At 40.1% G+C, this 15,382-nt stretch overlaps 1 long non-coding RNA gene and 1 pseudogene across 1 annotated transcript in view; one reads left to right on the top strand and one right to left on the bottom strand.

Moving 5' to 3' along the window:
* Positions 1-216: 216 nt before the first annotated feature.
* C730014E05Rik (RIKEN cDNA C730014E05 gene) overlaps positions 217-15,382 on the bottom strand; it is a 29,098-nt gene continuing 13,932 nt past the window's right edge. The window contains exons 2-3 of the long non-coding RNA NR_155420.1: positions 11,027-11,095; positions 217-1,103 (exon numbers count right to left, since the gene is read on the bottom strand). This is a non-coding gene — a long non-coding RNA (RIKEN cDNA C730014E05 gene). The remainder of the gene's footprint in view (positions 1,104-11,026; positions 11,096-15,382) is intronic.
* Positions 6,449-7,502, top strand: Gm15746 (predicted gene 15746; annotated as a pseudogene).

The raw sequence follows: 15,382 nt of genomic DNA, 5'->3' as shown, positions 1-15,382 counted from the left end.
CTCAGAGTCGTGGCATGGAAAATGATCAGTTTCCAAGCTGTCAGGATCTACAGAGGGCCTACTCTTCACCTTCCCAACCTCTGTCCACAGGCTTGGGGTTTGTTTGTTTGTTTGTTTGTTTGTTTTTAGAAGACAAGAATGTTCTGTGTCTAATAGGAACCAACACTTCTGAAGCCAATAGGGTATTTGCAGGAATCCGGCCCCCGGACACAATGGTTTATAATTTAGGCCTGAGAAAGTTTATTCACCTGTTCTGGAACTCCAGGGTGATACCTGCCTGGCACGGCTCATATAAGTTTTGCATGCCTGCCTCATGACCCATTGAATGCAGAACAACCCCAGGAAGGGCGGGAGGACTCAGGAAGCCACTCTACGTTGAGACAGTCTGGAAGTCTGACGCTGCAGGTCAGCAAAGCTTCCCTGTTCCACATGGTGATTCTTCAGCGGTGTTGTCCCTCCCCACCTCTGATGCCTTTGAGCTTCCGGTCAGGCAAGTTCGTTCAATCTGTCTCACTACCTCTGAGAATTAAATAGAAGGCCCAGGAGAGTTACCCCGATGGGCTCAGAGAAGGAAGCAGGAAGAAGATTAGACGTGGGAAATGCTACTTATCTGTAATTATAGCCACAGGCATCCATAATTAAGAAGGTAAATTTACTTCTAAGGCAGTTGCATAACGCCTTCCTTGCCAGAGGGTGATTTGGGTTTTTTTTTTTTTTTTTTTTTTTCTGCTGTGCCAACTAGTATCTGATTCCTACTTCTGAATGAAGTCAGCTAAAATCGAGCATGTTCTATCAGGAAGACGAAGGCTTGGTGAGATTTGGCTGTGCACTCTGCACCTAGATTTGGGATTTGGGCGTAACACTGAAAAGGCCTGCCTCATCTTGGGAAAGTTCATATGCTGGTTGAGAAACAAATCATATGGCAACCTAAAGTCCTCTTGGGATGCTGTCCATCCATGCCAGGGACCCAGAAGGTGCTCCACTGACGTTTATTGAAGGAAACTGCTGTCCAGATCCGATTCTATCACGAAACCAATCTGACATAAGCACGATCTTAGTTGGGGTTTCTACTGCTGCGCCAAAGCATCTCCATCAAAAGCAACCTGGGAAGGGAAGGGGAGGGTTGAGTTCATCTTACACTTCCAGGAAAAGGTCCACCACAGCAGGAAACCAGGGCCCCAATTCAAACAGAATGGGAGCTTGGATTCAGATTCTGAGCGAGAGGACAGGGATGGGTGCTAATTATTGGCTCTTTGCCCATCGTTTGCCCAGCCTGCTTTCTTATACAAGGACCATCTCCCCAAAGATGGCACCACACACAATGGGCTCAGTCTTCCTTCATCTATCACTAAATTACAAAAAAAAAAAAAAAAATTGCCCGATTTTATGGAGTCATTTTCTTAACTGAAAGTTCCTCTTCCCAAATGACTCTAGCTTGTGTCACATTGACGTAAAACTAGCCAGCATGAGCCTGCACGGGCAACCGCCCAGCCTCCCTCACAAAGTTTCTCTAAAAATGAAAAAATTCGGTTTACAAATCTAGGAAGGTAGACATGACACGCAGCGTCTGAGAGACTGAGGCAGACACAGAGGCACTTCCAGAAGGGCAAGTTCTCAAAGTCACAGATTACATAAAACGTAGATGGAGGCCGAGCCTGGAGAGCACAATTCCTGGGAGAATGCTAACCAAGTTACTTGCCATTTGTGAGCCTTCATTTCTAAAATAAGTACATTCTTGCGGCCTTAATCACAGGATCTCGTGAGGCTGACAGACACATCAGGCCAGCTGCCTTAGCTGTCCTTACCTGGGAGAAGTGGAGACTAGCATGTAGAGAGGAGAGAGTGTGAGAGAGGAAACACAACCAAGGGCCAGAAAGGAAAAGGGCATCGTGCCCAGCAGATGGTCGTGTGCTCTATCTGCCAATCAACTGATAATCATCAAGTGTCTACTATGGGGTAGGCATGACCCCAGTTGCTTGGGATTCATCTGTGGACAACGTAGGCAACAATTCTTGGGACTGGGCGAGAAAAATTATCATGTGTTCAAAGGTGTGAAGTGCTAGAGAGGGTAAGTCAGGGAAGCACTGAAAGGGATCCAGATGGAGAGAATGATTGAAGAGCTGCCCACAGATTGCCAACCTCAATGCAGTGACTAAGGTGGGTATCTATTCTAGAAGAAGTAAGAGAGAGCCAAGTACTGTAGAGAACGAGGGCCCTAGACACCTTGGAAGGGAAGCCCAACATGAAAATGACTCTCAGGTTTTCCTATGTACTCTCTCCAGCACCCCACCCTTAGGAAAGCAGAGAAATTAGTTGAGTGAACCAAGAACCCAAGAGCACAGACCAGTCACCTTGAGCATTGATGGAACATCTCTCAGAAAAAAAAATGCCAGCCAGCACTGTTTCACACAACTGAAGTAGAGGAATCCATTTCAGGATGGATTGTGTGATTTTGTCAGAGACAAGTCTCAGCTGGTTGCTACTGGGGGGTTTATACACACACACACACACACACACACACACACACACAACCAAACCGTTTCTCATTGACATACTTCAGTTACCCAGATAAGGAATTACAGAAGTCAAAAAGCAAAATTAGTACTTTTAGAGATTTTCCCAGAACTACAGACTTTGATGGGTTAGGTCTTTGGTTTCATTTTGGCTGGTGGTGCTGTCTATGTGTTTAATTTTATGGCCTAAATGGTACTTCATCATGGGGACAGTGTGCTAAGTTATACTAAGGTACTAAGTATACTTTAGTATAACTAAGGTGGCTACTAAGGTCTGGGGCCTGTTACACTGACTAAGTTTCAAAAATCTGTGTCACATATATAGGTTATAAACTTTGGAAAGGTAGACATGGTTTCTTTCCTCCTGTTTGCTGACTCAGCAGCTCCCCTCCCCCAGGTACATCATGGTCATAGTTGGTTATTCAACCTCTCTGAGGCACAGAGAGGAATCCTTTCTTGTTTTGAACTAACAAGTTCAAACTCATTCACTGAAAGCTACACTTCAGAATGGGAATACCATACATCTGAAAATAATTTCTTTAAGGAAGAGATTTGGTGAAGAGCCATCACTGAGACAGGCCCTCAGCCATGCGTTATCCTTTTGCAATTAGGACACGAATGGAAGACCTCATGAAGACACTGGGGAAGACAACCATCTATAAACCAAAAGGAGAAAGAATTCAGAAGAAAAAAAAAAGTCCCTTGGGACACCATGATCTTGGATGAGAACTACTTCTGTCAGTAAATCACCTAGTCTGTAGTACTTTCTGAGTACTTCAGCAGCCCCAGCGACAATCTATTACATCTCACACACAAATAAACTGTAGGTGGACAGGATTCAGATATATCGCCCTACTCTTCCCAACCTTCTGTAGACGATGGTACTACCCCGTGCTTCACAGTCTGGATGACTGCTGCTGTTTCCAGCTGCAGGTTAGTGGACATTCCAAGTCAGCACACATGGAGTTGCTTCATTCTTTCAAAAATCCAGTTTTTCATGGCATGGATGCTTGGTGATTTATTTAATCCTTTCTTTATTAGTTGATTTCAAAAGAAACAGTTAAGGTTGCAAGCCTCAAAACATGAGTTTGATTCCTGCAATACAAATAAAGGGGGACAGAAAGAACAGACTATACAAAATTGTCTGTTCATATGCACACACATCATGGTACATGCACCTTTACACACACACACATTCCATACACACACACACACCATACACACACATAAACACTCATACCCATACCATACATACACACACACATCATGGCACATGCACCTTCACACACACACACACACACACACACCATACACACACCATACATACACATATACACACATATATACACACACCATCCACATACACACCATACATACACACACACACACACATCATGGCACATGTACCTTCACACACACACATACACACACATACACAAACACACACACACACATCATGGCACATGCATCTTCATACATGCACACACTCCATACACACAGACACCATATACACACAATACACACACAACAGGCACGTGCATCTTTTCATACACACACACACCATATACACACATACCCACACACACACATACACAAACACATATACACACATACACTATATACACACATATACACATTATACACACACTGTACATACAATACACACTCACACATGCATCATATTCATAATTAGTTTTTAAAACTCTCTAATGGGGCCTGAAAGCTGGCTTACCAGTTAATAATGTTGGCTACAATTCCAGAAGACCCAAATTTGATTCCTAGGAGCCTCATGGTATCCAACAACCATCTGTAACTCCAGTGTCAGAGGAGCCAACACCCTCTTGTGAACTCCATAGCCACTGTATACATATGGTGCACAGAATATACATACATGCAAAACACTCACTCATACACAAAAATAAATAACTAAATAAAATCTTTAAAAATTTTAATTTTATTGTAGGTAACCTTACCTGTATATGTTTGTATGCATATTATTAGGACAAACAATTATGGGCTGGTCAAAGGCAAATGGGTTTCAAATTTTAATAGATGTTCTTTTTTTTTTTTTTTTTTTTTTTTTTTTTTTTTTTTTACTGTCCAGGAATAATTCCTCTTCTTTTTTTGATAGATATTCTTTTAACTGCTTTTCAAAAGGATTAAAGCAGTCTATTTCATCAGTAAATACTCTGTCTCTCTTTAACATTACCAAGATATTATGCCATAGAATTTATTAATTATTACTAATGTCATAGGTTAATAATAGTATCTTAAACTCTTTATGGACATTGTTTGGATGGTGTTTCATATGCTCAAATTTTTCTGTAACTTGAAGATTGAGACTGTGAGCATTTTCCCCTAACTCAGTAACATCTCAGGAGAACAGCACTAGCTGGCCGGAACTGCCAGGGTAACTGCCCACTCTTTAATGCCATGGGGTGCTTTCCTGCCTGCTCCACGATTTAAATCACCGATACAATGGACACGTTCACAATCCTGTGGGTCTCCCTGCTCTTGTGGATCTTCGGCTGATACAGTCCATAAGGACAGTGGGAGCAGAGACATCGAACAGGGGGTTCGGAAGCCCTCTGAGTACGTACGGTGAATAAACCACACCAGGACCAGCTGTCAGTAGGCAGATCAACTTTGCTTGGGATGATTAAAGGCTTATAAAGTTTGGGGGGGCTGAGGGTAGGGACATCCAGGATGGGTAAAGATCTTTGGCTCAGAGCTTAGGGTACCTGGAACGCCTCATTAGCATGAGGAAGCATTTCAGGAATCTCAGGTGCTGGCTGAACAGGTTTTGTGAGGAGAAAGGAAATTGGTCCCATAAATTAATTGAGGCTATGTAACATTCCTCAGGTAGAGGCAAGTATGGAGGCTTAGAACGTTCCGGACAAGCTCAGAAAAGGAGAAACCCTGCTAAGCAAAAGAGTCTTCCACACTGCACTAAGCTCAGAGGCTACCTGGTCTTGGTGGATTTCAACCTTAATTAGCGGAGTTCTCCCACAGAATCTAATTTGTTTAGGAAATATGAACAAATATTTGCATTTCCATGTCTATTGGAAATAGCAGGGAAGGTTTCAAAGTGGGAATTGCATTTAAAGGTACTGATTGCAACCAGCCAGCTAAGACACTACTCTCAGCACACCGCAGTACATAATTCTGAGTCCAGTGCACACTAAGGACCCGGAACAGTATTGTGGGACATCTAAGGAGAAGCAGGAAAGAACATTGTTGGCCAGCCTTAGCATCTGCACAGGTTACTGATCAGGGATAACTACAGTTGCTTCTGCTTTGTCCTAGCACTCAGACATGGCCAACCCCAAGACCCCTCCAGACCTCCTTCTCTCCAAGAAATCACTTTTACAGAAACTCAAATGACGATGAATACCCTATTTAACTTTTAAATTACAGTAAACTCTTACATAGGAAATTCTAACAATATACAGAATACTATGAAAAATACATATAGAAATCAGAATGTTAATCCCTAAAAATAACTACTGTTATATTTTGCAGGAAATTTTTTCAGAGATCCTCCTAAACATATACTATGAATATTCCAACACACACAAATTATATAAATATATAGATATATAGTAGAGATAGATAGGTAGATAGATGATAGGTAGGTAGATAGATAGATAGATAGATAGATAGATAGATAGATAGATAATAGTTATCACTGAGTATGGATATGGTTTGGATGTGTTCCTCAATAGTTCTAAGTATTTGAAATTTCTTCCAGAACGTATATTTAGGAGTAGACTAGGAGTTGGGCATGGTAACCCACCACTGTAACCTCAGCATTTAGAAGTTGAAGAGGGGAAATCATCAGGAGGCCAATCTGAGCTACACAGGAAGATCCTGTCTCAAAACAACAAGTAAAGCTTGTTGGAGAGCCACTGTCCCCAAGCCCAGACCATGCTGCCATCCCCAAAGGTTCAAAGTCCAAGATGGCAACTCTCAAGGACCAATTGATCATGAATCTTAAGGAAGAATAGCCACCACCCTGCTCCCCCCCCAACAAGATTATACATATATTGTTGGGGTCTACGCTGTTGGCATGCCTTGTGCCATCAGTATCTTAATGAAGGATTTGGCAGGTGAGCTTGCCCTCGTTGATGTCATGGAAGACAAAATAAAGAGAGAGATGATGGATGTCCAACTTTGCAGCCTTTTTGCAGAACACGGAAAATAGACTCTTGCAAAGACTTTAATGTGACTGCAAACTCCAAGTGGTCATTGTCACAATATGGATGGGGGTGGAGAGGTAGGGGTATGGGGGGCTAAGGGTGAGAGTAAGCATGGGGGATGGGGCATCAGAATAAGGGAGAGAGCCAGCTCAACTTGGTCCAACAAAACATGAACCTCTTCAAGTTCTTCATTGCCAACGTTGTGAACTACAATCCAAACTGCAAGCTGCTTGTAGCTTCAAACCCAGGGTATTTCTTGACTTATGTGGCTTGGAAAATAAGTGCCTTTCCTTAAAACTGAGTTATCAGAAGTGGTCACAGTCGGAATTCAGCTGGGTCCCATTACCTGATGGGACAAAGGCTGGAAGTTCATCCGGTGGGCTGTTATGGATGAGTTCTAGGGAAACATGGACCCTCTGCTGTGCCTGCGTGGAGTGGCATGAATGTTGCCTGTGTCTCCCTGGACTCGGCATTGCTGCAGACAAGGAGCAGTGGAAGGAGTGGGCACAAACAGGTGGCTGACAGTGCCTATGAGGCGATCAAACTGAAAGGTTATGTATGTGCTGGGCCACTGGACTCTCTGTAGCAGACTTGGCCAAGAGCAAAAGGAAGAATCCTAGACAGGTGCCTTCTATTTCCACCATGATTAAGGGTCTCTATGGAGTAAAGAATGCGGTCTTTCTCAGCGCCCTCTATCCTAGGACTAAATGGAATCTTGGATGTTGTGATGGTGACTCCTGAAGAGGAGGCCCACCTGAAGAAGAGTGAAGCTATGCTCTGGGGGATCCAGACAGCAATCCTAGCACTTCACTGTCTAGGTTGCAGCAGGATCTCTATGGAGACCACACACTGTCTCCTCCTCTGAGCTGTGGTTAGTGCGGTTGTGTTAAGGTGGCCCAGAGAAAACCTCACTTCTCACAGCTTTTAAGGTAGCCTGCGGAAAACCTCAGTTCCTATTACTTTACCTTGACGCTACAGTGGTACTTGTGTAGCGGTAACCTGGTTACTGTGACAGTCCCACTGTCCCCAAGTCACACTGCCAACTGTGTGCAGGCTTCAATTATCCCGTGAGCCTGGTTGTGTCGCTGTGCTGCAAACCCTGGCCAAACATGCCTAAGCCAATGAGTTCCCAATTAGTCACATCCCAGCTCCAGTGTGTAAATGCATTATGCATCTCCTGTTCATAACTGCTCTAAAGGATGTCATTTTGTGTATTATATGTCTCTGTGGTGTACATTGCAATATTCTGTAAAAAGTAATATCTACAAATGGATGATACAAACAACTACCTAAATGGTCAAGCCAATGAAAACACCAAATGAACCTTGAACAGAGAGAGGGGGGGGAATTTAGTGGAATTTAACTAATGTTTAATTGGGGCAGCCAGGGCCTGGGATATATTTCTTGATGCAGCCCTGCTGGCTCAGAATGTCCTGAAAGCTATCCCTGCTTATTCACTTTTTCCAGGAAAAGGTTTTGAGTGTGTGGGCATGGTTACACCCTGGAGTTTTCAGTGGTTGGCAATGGATATGGTCTTGCCTGTACTGGTTTCTGCCCAGTTGTGTTAATCACAATTATAGTGCCTCTGTCCATGAGAATCTTGTTCACCCCATCTTGACACTTCACTTCAGTCACAATCGTCTTTGTCAACCCACAAACTTTCACATCTTTCTGCTTTGAATTTTCGCTACAGTTCTCACTAAGTGCGGTGATCAGTAACCGTAAATGCTGTGCTGTCTTGTCTCTGTCAAACAATTTATTGCGTTTCTTGATACTCAGCCTCATTCAAGTTTTTTTTTTAATGTGGCAGAATACAAACCAGAATTATTTGCCAAAATAGCATAATAATGGCTTTGATCTAAGTTCCCTGTTCTTTTCTGAAACTTTCTGATCCTGGCGTTCACTCTCCACATTTCTCTCTGCATTCTGGTCTTCAAAACTCACAACCGGATCATCACCTTATACGACCCACCCAGCACTCTGGAGCTTTTCCTGTGTGTAGCTCCAAACTCTTTCACATTCACTCCACCAACCAGTTCCAAAGACCAAGAACCCACACAGTCAGGTTTGTTGGCGCAACAAGCCCACAGTTACTTCTTTCATCACTGAGAATACAAAAGAGGAAGCATGCTAAACATCAGTCTTTATCTTTCTTTGCTTACTGACTGCAGATTCAAATCGAACAACTGTTTCCCATGCCTGCTCTCAAGACTTACCTGCCATGACGGCCTGCTCCCTCAAACGCTAAGCCCAAGCTAACCCTTCCTTAAGCTGCTTTGCCAAGCGTATTTTTGTCACAGCAAAGAGAGACATAGAGTGGCTACCGCGGCATGAGCTGTTTCCCTGGGTCGCTTGATTTGGTTTATATATTTGAGATTGTTGTGTGCCACTACAATGCTGATTTTATTATGATGGCTGAGTAGTGTGATTTGATATCAGGTATCTTGTTGACTCTAGCGTTGTTCTTTCTGTTAAGGGTTTCTGTGGCTCTTTAAGATCCTTAATTGTAAAATTATTACTTCTAGTTATGGGAGGAGCATCATTAGGATTGCACGGAGTCTTTAGATAACTTTCAGTCATAAAACCATTTTCACAATGTCAGATCAATTCTGGCCATTCAAGAGCTAGGAAAGCCTTCTATTTTTTAACGTTTTTTGTTTTTTTGTTTGTTTGTTTGTTTGTCTGCCTGGTTTTGTTTTTTGGGGTTTTTTTTTTTTTTTGGCTTGTTTTGTTTTGTTTGTTGAGAAAGGTTTTTTTTTTTTTTTTTCTGTATAGCCTTAGCTGTCCTGGAACTCTCTCTATAGACCAGGCTGGACCTGAACTCACAGAGATCCACCTGCCTCTGCTTCCCAATACTGGGATCAAAGGTGTGCACCACCACCACTCAGCCTGTGTGCTTTTTCTATTTATTTTTTTCTATATCATAAAGTTTCATTGTAAACAGTTTTCATTTTACCTCCACAGTTAGGCTTATTCTTTACTTTAACCTCTTGTGGATGGGAATTTTTCTGATTTCTTTCTTGAAATGTCTATTATTGACATATGGAAAAACTACTGAGCTTGCTAACTAGATTTTTGTACCCTCTTACTTTGCTGAAAGTAGCTAGCAGGCCTGAGAGTTTTCTCATAGAGTTGGGGTTTTTTGTTTGCTTTTTTGTTTTGTTTTGTTTTTGTTTTCTTTTTTAACTATAGGCTTACATAATTTGCAAATATGAGTAATTTGACTTCTTACTTTCCTATTTGTCTCTTTTTGTTTCTCTCTCCCTTCCTCCCTCTCCCTCCCTCCCTCCCTCCCTCCTTCTCTCTCTCTCTCTCTCTCTCTCTCTCTCTCTCTCTCTCTCTCTCACACACACACACACACACACACACTGTCCTAGCTAAGACTTCAAGTACTAAATTGTACAAGAGTGAAGTGGGGGCAGCCTTTCTTCCAGGTTTTCAAGGAGTAGTCTCCTCATTTAGTCTAGCAGCCATGAGCTTGTTCTGCACATCCCTTATTATGTTATGTTTTTCATTGCTACTCTCTTCGGGGAAGAGAAAGGTTTGGTAGAATTGCACAGTCGCTGTTGGAAGACTTCCCATGACTGTTCAATCTCATTGATCATTAAGGATCTGTTTGTCTGGTTTTATCTTTTTAATGTAATTGTTATAGATCATATGTGTCTAGGAATTAATCAGTCTATTTCTTTTATACTGTACAGTGTCTGGGAATATAAGCTTTGGGATATATCCTCATGATTCTCCATATTGTATTAGAATCAATAGACTGGCCCCCTTCACCTCTAATTGTATTAATTTGGGTCTTTTTATTAGTTTAGCCATGTGTTTGTCAATCTTATTTGATTTTTCTTTTAAAAAAACTAAACAAACAAAAAGCAAAAAGACAAAACCAAAAAACCTTTCTGCATTGTCTTTGCACTGTCTCCATTTCAGTCATCTTACCCTGATCATTGCTGCTTCCTGATGCCTATTGTTTTGGGGTTTGGATTTTTCTTGTTTTTCCAAGGCCTTGAGGTATATCCATAGGTTATTTGCTTGTTATTCTAAATGAAATTTTAAATATCACTTTCTGATATTTTAAATAAATGAAACATTTTAATTTTCTCTCTGCTTTTTTTTTCCAGTGAAGCAGTAATTGCTAAGGAATGTAAGGTTCAGATAGATGCAAGAGTTCTCAACAAAATACTTGCAAATTGAATTCGAGAGAAATCAAGATCATACGCCATGAACAGGTTAATTTCATCTCAGTAAGGGGAGATTCATTCAACATTCGCAAATCAATTATATAGAAATAAACTCAAGGACAAAACTTACATCATCATCATCTTGAAAGATACAGAAAAGGGTATTTGATAAACTTCAACATCCCTTCATTAATAAGTCCTGAAAGAGATTAAGGACAGGTTGAACACAACTCAAAATAATAAAGATTATATGTGACAAATCTATTCCAATGTTATACTTAGTGTGAGGAAAACTGAAAGCATTTTCAAAACAATCTGGGGTGAAAAAAAGGTGTCTGTCCTCTCCACGCTTACAACATAGTGTTTAAAATCTTAGCTCAACCCATAAGACAGGCAACAGATATGAAAGGGACACCAATAGAAAAGAAAGACGCTTATCCTTATAGCTCAGTGATATGTTCTGAATAGAAAAGACCCTGCGGACTCCACCAGAAATAGTTTAGATGTGGTAGACACTTTCAATAAAATTGCAGATACAAAAAAAATCAACATACTAAAAGATACAAGAGGAGCTATAGATGGCTCAGCAGTCGAGAGCACTTGTTCTTGCTGAGGATGCAGGTTCAGGTCCTAGCACTCATATGGAGACTCATACCATTTTCAACTCCAATTCCAGTCCTCTTCTGGACTCTGTAGGCACCAGGCACACATATACCTGTGGTACACATATACACATGCAGGCAAACAAACACACAATAAACAAACAAATAAATAAATAAATGGATTTTCTATGTAATCAACAAACCTACTGAGAAATAAATTAGTAAAATACCCCATTCACAGTAGCTAAATCAAAAAAACTACCTAGGAGTAAAGCTAACTAAGGAAGTGAGAGACCTCTACAACAAAAAACACTGAAACAAGAGAAAAATAATATTGGATGGCAGAAAGACTATCCATGATCCTGGATTGGCAGAATTAGTAGTATGAAAACAGCAGGATTAATAAAAGTAATCTACAGATTCAGTAAAATCTATATCAAAATTCCCAACACATTCTTTATATAATTATGAAAAAGAATCCTAACAATTACATGGAAATACAAAAGAGAGCCAAAGTAGTCCTAAGCAAAAACCTAGGGACATCAAAATACCTGATGTCGACTTATGCTGTAGAGCTATAATCAAAAAGACACAAAGACAGACATGTATATCAACACGGTAGAACACCCATAAATAAATCTATACAGCTCTTGTCATTTAATTTTGGCAAAGGTATCAAAAACATACACAAGAAGAAAAGACAACCTATTGAGCAGATACTGAAGGCAAAACTGGACATCAACCTGCAGAAAAATTAGATCCACATCTCTCTTCCTGCAAAAACATCAATTCAAAATGGAGCGAAAACTTCATTAAAAGCCAGAAATACAGAACCTGATACAAGAAGCTTTCATCATGCTGGAAGGGGCTTTGTAGTCCTCTAGAAGAGAAAACGCCATCAATGTCCTTATTCCTTGGCAAGCCCGACATGCTGGAATACCAACCTGCCAAGCAAGGTGTGCCTACTGGTGAAATAGTAGCCTGGTTGTTTGTTACTGAGGTAACCAACCACTTTCTGACAGTGTCTGAGGCTTGCCTTGTGGGAGGGAATTCATGTTTCATGCTATGAACTTTGCCCAAAGCCCATGTTTTGGGAGTTCATCGGCCACGGCAGGGAATGTACTGTTGTTGTTTTGCTAAATGACCTGTTATCAAGCTGCCTTCTAAAGATTTATGCTTACATTCACAGACCAGTGCTGCTCTTGGAAGACACTAAAGGAGCTTCCTTGTTTGAGTGGGCAGCTGTACATGCAGACTCTAAGTGCTCAAAGTGCTAAGATCAAATGGCTGTTGAATGGAACATCCCTAAACGGGACATCTCTATCAATCTGGGCAACGGTCAGAGAGTCTTGCAGAAGAGGGGGCGGGAAGAAAGTAAGAGTTGAAGGCCATGTGAATGTGCTTGCTCTCAGGCGATGTGAGTTGGGAGCACCTGGATAGAGTCCAGATCTTGTGGCCAGAATGACGTTTTTGATGTGATGTCCTTTTGCCTTTAAGTTGATGGAAACACCTGGGTTTTATCCTTTAAAGAAGACACTCTTACTTATTTTAAACTCTAGTTACTGCAGTTAAAAGTCTAACAGATTTGAACATTGGCCCAATAGAACTGAGTTTACAAGCATTATGTAAATTAGTAGGAATATATAAGAAGTAGTCATTCTCAAAATGAATATTATACTTAAGGTTTTTTAAATGCCGAGGCTTTGTACAATGCGTATACATGTTTAATCACAGGTTTTAAATGTCCATTTAATAAAAGGATACTAAGAACAGTATTCAAGAAAACATAGCTGAAAAATTCAACCATTAATTTTTATCTTAGGGTATTGAATTAACCTTTTCAAACTTCATAACCTTTATATTAATTTTAACTTAGTTATAGTCATATTTTAAACAACCATTTATAATATACCTTAATCTAACATTATTTTTACAAAATTTGCAAAACAATTTTTATGAAATAATTTTAATTGAAAGAAGTCTGCATCTAAAACATAGACAACATATCATACCTTATATATCCAACAATTATAAACATAGGTAAAACACATTAATAATTTTTGTTTTCTTAACCAAATTTAAATTACTTGTTAGAGATTAAGGTATTAAAACAGGTACTTTGAAATGGTTGTTAGAAAAAAAAATTATTTCTTATTAATGTTTGAAGCATCCAAGGTGGAACAGTGTATTCAGGGCAGAACTGGCATTTATGACTCTATTATTATTATTTTAATTAAAAAATAGAGATGTATACTTTTAAATGTGTGTGTGTGTGCGTTATTATGGTGTAATATGTTAAGATGATCTGTAAAGTCTAAGATGTCTCCATAAGCCTCAATGTAGGTTTGTAAAATGACATTTTAAAAATATTTAAGATTTCTTCTAGCATAAAGCAGGCTAGAATGAGGATCTTGAAAAACTCATCTGTTTGTTTGTTTTTAAAGAAGCAGTAGTGGTTAAAAAATCTTCAAATGTAGTGTGTGTGTGTGTGTGTGTGTGTGTGTGTGTGTGTGTGTGTGTATGGCATATATTCACCATATCCAAAAACACAGACATAAGCTATCCTCTTTATCTCAAGGTGGGGCTGTGCTGGATTGCTTTGTGTCAACTTAACACAGGCTAGAGAAATCTTAAAAGAAGGAACCTTAATTTAAAAACTGCCTCCATAAGATCAGGCTGTAGGGCATTTTCTTAGTTAGTGATTGACATGGGATGGTCCAGACTATTGTGGGTGATGCCATCCCTGGGCTGGTGGTCCTGGGTTCTATAAGAAAGCAGGCTAAGCAAGGCATGTGGAGCAAGCCAGTAAGCAGCACCCCTCCATGGCCTCTTTTTCAGGTCCTGCCTCCAGGTTCCTGCCCTGTTTGAATTCCTGTCCTCACTGCTTTTGATGGTGAACTGTTACATGGAACTGTGAGTGAAACAAATCCTTCGCTCACCAAGTTGCTTTTGGTCATGGTGTTTCATCACAGCAATAGTAACCCTAATTGAAACAAGTGCTGTTGTCTAACAGGCAAAAGTAGTAGTAATTATTTAATAGTTTATACCCTCAAGCAATAAGGACCATGGTATAGAACCAGAATTGGGATAAGGATCAAAGAGATAATATTTTGACCAGAATTGTATGACTATGTACAATTTCTCCTTAAAAGAAGATTTAAAATTTTTCAGTTGTGGGCTGGAGAGATGGTTCAGTGCTTAAGAGCACCGACTGCTTTTCCAGAGGTCCTGAGTTCAATCCCCAGAAACCACATGGTGACTCACAATCATCTGTCATGGGATCTGGTGCCCTCCTCTGGTGTGCCTAAAGAGAGCAACAATGTATTCATCTACATAAAATAAGTAAATTAAGCAATTAAAATTTTTCAGATGTTAAAAACTGAAATTTGTCTGAAAGAAATATTTAGGCTTGTTAGCCATTTTTATTTAATCCATGCCATCCTATTGCTTAAATCATATTGATTAAATATACTTTTGTTTTTTATCATTATTTGGATCCTTAAAATCTTAGTGTTATTATGAACCAAAATGAAACTGAGCCAAGTTTACTTTAGTTTACATGAACACTTACTGTGTTACATGTATTCTTGCCAATTTGGCAAGAAGTACATGATGTACAAATAAAATGCAATCACATGAACACGTGTAGTTTATATACATAACCATACATAAGATATATTTCAATAAACCAAGATCTTGAATATCATTGTTTGTTGGGATTATGTATGTGTGTGTTTATGTGTTCATTCCTCATTATGAAAAGGAAACAGCATAGAAATCTTTAGTAAATATCTTAGTTGGGTTTCATTGCTGTGAAAAGATACCATGAGCACAGCAATTCTTATAAAGACAATGTTTAATTGGGGATGGCTTACAGGTTCAGA

The sequence above is a fragment of the Mus musculus genome, chromosome 16 (genome assembly GCF_000001635.26).
Source record: "Mus musculus strain C57BL/6J chromosome 16, GRCm38.p6 C57BL/6J".
Lineage (NCBI taxonomy): Eukaryota > Metazoa > Chordata > Mammalia > Rodentia > Muridae > Mus > Mus musculus.
This window is presented reverse-complemented; position numbering and strand designations above follow the sequence as displayed.